The sequence below is a fragment of the Canis aureus genome, chromosome 8, assembly GCF_053574225.1.
Source record: "Canis aureus isolate CA01 chromosome 8, VMU_Caureus_v.1.0, whole genome shotgun sequence".
In the NCBI taxonomy this organism is placed as follows: domain Eukaryota; kingdom Metazoa; phylum Chordata; class Mammalia; order Carnivora; family Canidae; genus Canis; species Canis aureus.
In genome coordinates, this window is record NC_135618.1 from 48984009 (window position 1) to 48988699 (window position 4691).

Below are 4691 nucleotides of genomic sequence, written 5' to 3' on the forward strand. Positions count from 1 at the left end.
CCCCGGGGAGCCAAGCCCTGGGTGGGAGCGGAGAGCTGGGGCGGGAAGCACCGCCCACTGGGGCGTGGCCTGGGCGTGGGCGTGGCCGGGATCGGGAGGGGAGGGGCCAGGCCGGGGGCGGGGCCGGCAGGGGGCGGGGCCTCCGGGGCGAAAGCCGGCCTCCCGGCGCTGACTGGCCCCCCTGCTCCCTGCAGCAGCTCAGCAGCTCCGCAGCTCACCCCACTTGCTTCCTCTAAATTTTCCTGTGGTGGCTTAACTGTCGTGGCAGCACGTGGCCTTGCACGCACACGATGGACTTAGCACACAGCCGCGACAGGTGAGCAAGACAGCCAAATGGCAAAACATGCCTCCGCCCCCCTGTGCCCCCCCACCCCACCCCGGGAGGCTGTGCAGTGGGGCGAGGTGTCATTTACTGGACTATCCCCGACAAGCCAAACCGTTAAACAGGGACACCGAGCCGCCTGCCACCTACCCTGGGCTCTTTCTAATCAAGAGGGCGTTTGTGTGCCAGGGCCCCATGCAGAGGGCTTCACGTGCATTGTTCCAGTTAAGCCTCCAGCCACCCATGAGGTCAGTTCTATTATTACCCTCGGTCTCCGTCCTCCGAAAGAGGACACAGGTGAGGTAATCGCCAAGCCCCGCACTCCACGGAAAGTCTGTTGGGATCATCAGGGCCACAGATCATTAGCGGGACATTTGAAGGGGGTGGGTAATGGGGCTAAAAATATTTATTTGGAGCAGAGTCTCAGGGCAGGTCAAATTCCCATCCAGACATCCAGCCTCCTGTTACCACAGCTTTGGGGACGGCGAAGGCTTGGTGAGTGAGGGGACATAACATCCTAGCTCCTCTTTTATGACGTGCGTGGGTTTATTGCTTGATAAAAAGTAGTGCGTGCCCATGGCAGAAAAGTTGGACCATATGGGGAGAGAATGAAGTTGATCCATAAACCCACCACCCGGGTCTGTTAACGTCATGGTCCAGCAGCTGCCTGTCTGTTTTCAGCACGTACGTGTGTGATAATACGTCAGTGGGAATGTCACACATGTGCAGAAAAGGACTCGGGTCAGAAATGTGTAGCTTTCTGAATTTCCAGGGCAAAGTCTCCCAGGCAATGAGCATCCAGATGAAAAAACAAGGCATGACCACGCGTGTCTTTTCTAAACAAAATCAGGATCCTGTGGGGTTGGGCCTTGACTTGTGTCCCCCAGAAAGATACACTGAAGTCCTGACTCCAGGAGTCTCATTTGGAAATAGAGTCTTTAAGGACATAATCGAGTCAAGGTGAGGTCGCCCTGGATTAGGGTGGGCCGAGATCCAATAACTGGGGTCCCTATAAGAAGAGGCACAGCGGGAAGGAGCCACCTGGTAACGGAGGCAGAGCGTGGAGGGATGTAGCTGCAAACCTAGGAATGCCAGGGGTGGTTGCAACCCCCAGCAGCCAAGAGGCCAGGAGGGAGTCTTCCTAGAGTCTTCAGAGGGAGCACGGCCTTGCCGACACCCTGATTTCAGACTCACGGCCCGCAGAGCCCTGCAAGAATCAATTTCCACTGTTTTCAGCCACACTGTTTCTGGCAATTTGTCGTGGCAGCCTGAGGAAACTAATAAGTGACGTGTGTGCAGTTCAATATCGTTTCTGGTTATGAAAGTCATAGGAGTTTGCCACCTCTCACCTGGGCATGTACATGCCGCAGCTCCTGGATGGATAGAATGTCACCTGCAGCTGGGTGACCCCCCTGCAGACATATTGGATGATGTCGCCACCAAAAGCACTTTGGTGGCTCCCCAGTGCCTCTGTGGTCTGGCTCCTGGACCCTCCAACGTCATCTTACACCTTGCTCCCTGTCCAGCCACACGGGCCGTCGTTGGCCCCTTCTTCTTTCTGCTCCTGCTGCCACAGGGCCTTAGCACATGCTGTGCCATCTGTCACAGATGCCCCCACTCTCTCTTGACGTGCACCCAGCTCCTCTTCATTCTTCACATCTACACTCTTTCCTGCCCCCTACATCCTGTACCCTTGTGTTTTTTTTTTTTTTTTTCATCTTGTACCCTTGTAACTCTACTAATTTTGTGACCTCTCCTTATGGTGTTTGGGGGCGGGGCTTCCAGGGCCCTCGGCTTCCCTACCTCCCAGAGAGGACACTCCCTCCCTCATCCACCCTGGCTGTGGGTCCCCAGCACCCCCTCTAAACATCTCCCACATCTCACCCCTCCTCACCACCCAAGGCCACCTCTTGGCATTGTGGTAGCGCCCTCCGGCCCTCTCTTCCCCACACTGTGCTGAGAGCTCTGTGTAACACACCCCACTGCCTTACTACAGGGCCACGGTGAGGGGAGGGCTTCGGTCTTCCCACGCACCACCAGTGGGGACTTGCTTTAAGTTACGTAACTAAAAAGGTCGCTGTCAGGCTCTGGGACCAGGTGAGATGGGCTATAAAAATGCTCAGGGGGCAGCATGAACATTTGGAGTTTTGTCTGGAAACCCAAAGGCCTGGGACGGGGAGACAAAGCTGAACACATCATCGGCAGTGTATTCAGGGTTCAAGTGTGCCCAGGGTTCACATCCCTAGAAAGGCAGTGAAGGGTGGTGTTCTTGGCAGAGGCGAAGGGGAAACCCCTGTCCTGGGGACACACAGCCACTGGTGGCCTGGGTTGATTTCCTCACCCTCTGTCTGTGGAGGCGACATTCCCAAGAGCAGATTGTCAGGGACAGTTTCCTAAGCCGAGAGGCAAGGCCACCTCCCTCCTAACAAGATCCGGCAGCCGGGGCTAGGGAGGGACTTCAGGGGCAGGTCTGTGCCTATCTTGGGCAGGTTCCCAGGGGAGTAAAGCAAACCTCAGCCCACGTCTGCTCATCACCTGCCTGTGCCTCTCCAGGGAAGGCTGTGCCCAGCAGGGCCTGGCACATCCTCATCACTCAGTAAATACCTTTTGGAGGCTGACTGCCTGGCTGGGCTGACGTATGGCTGGCTGGACGAGTAGAGGAACACTAGGATAGACGCGTGGATGGATGAATTGGTGGGTAACAGATAAATGATGGATGGATGGATGGATGGATGGATGGATGGATGGATGGATGGACGGATGGACAGATGGACAAGGAGATACATGGATGAAGAGATGAATGGATGGATGATGGATAGACAGAAGGATCCGTGGATAGATGAATGGATGGATAATGGATAAATGAACAGATGAGTAGATACATGCATGAAGATGAATGGTTGGATGATGGACAGATGGATGAATGGATAGATGGATTAAGGATGGATGAACAGATGAATGGATGGGTGGGTGGATGAATAGATGGATGAATGGCTGGTTGGTTGACGTATGATGGAAGATGGACAAACAGACCCATTGATGATACTGGAAATCTTTAAGGACAGAGAAGGAGACTTTGCAGGCCCCAAGTACAAACCAGGCATGACAGCAACAACCCAGCCTTAAGGTAAACCTCAGCCCCCGGCAGGCAGCCCACTGCGGAGAGTGGTTTGGGGCAACTCCCACCCCTGGGACACACGGACATGGAGGAGGGGCGTGCGACTGTGCCAGTGCCCTTCAGGCCTCGGTGTGTGCTGCTGCTTCTGCCTGGACCACCTTTCTCCGCTTCTTGGCCTGCCCAGCTCCCACTCAATCTTTTAGGACTTGTCTTGGGCTCCTGTGTCTCACAGAAGTGCTGTGAAGGGCCATCCTCCCTCTACCCAGGCTAGGACCAGCTCTCCCCCCGGCCCCCTGGCACCCCTCCAGTGCCACAGAGACCACCCTGTACTGTGATTATTATTCATTCCTGACTCCCCAGTGGGCTGTAGAGCCCTCGAGGGCAGGCCCCCCTTCCTGTTCCCAGAGCACACAGCAGTGCTCAGAAAATGCCACCAAACCAAACCAAGCACATAGAGGAGGGGTTCCTGGTCCCCCCTCCCTCAGCCATCTGGAAATTGATCAGATACATACTCATCTGACTCAGTGTTAAAAAAAAAAAATCAGAGGGGGCACCTGGGTGGCTCAGTGGCTCAGGTCATGATCCTGGGGTCCTGGGATCGAGGCCTGCATTGGGCTCCGTGCATGGAGCCTGCTTCTCCCTCTGCCTGTGTCTCTGCCCCTCTCTCTGTGTCTCTCATGAATAAATACAATAAAATCTTTTAAAAAATCAGAGCCTCAAAAGAGACACAGGCTCAGAAGAAAAATGTTGAGCTCCAAACTTGCGGCTTGATTGAACAGAAAAGCTTCAGGTTTACGTGGTGGCTCATGGTCCACAAAGAGCTGTCCTAGGAGTTAACTCAGCGAATCCTGGCCTAAGAACCATCTTGGCTCCATGAAACAGGGGCCCTGAGCTGAAGGGACTTGGCCAGGGTCACACCGAATACTGGGGCCAGGGCCGGGATCCCCGGGCGGGGTCCTCACCTGCCAGTCCATCTGCTTGTCTGCCTTCTGACCACTGGGTGTTTCTCAGATTGGGAAGCTGTTGAGGGCCAGGCCTGCCCGGGTGGGGGAAGACTCATGTCCCTGCATAGAGGAGACAAGAAGACTCAGGGAACCCAGGTCACCTACCTGGGCTCACACAGGTGGGAAGTGAGGTAAGAAGGGGCTGGCTGGAGAGCAGAGCAAGCCTGGAACACCTCCGGCTGGAGACTTCATCTCCAGGGTCCCTCCAGTCGCCCCTGAACCACTTCTGAACTGGCTGAGCCTCTGA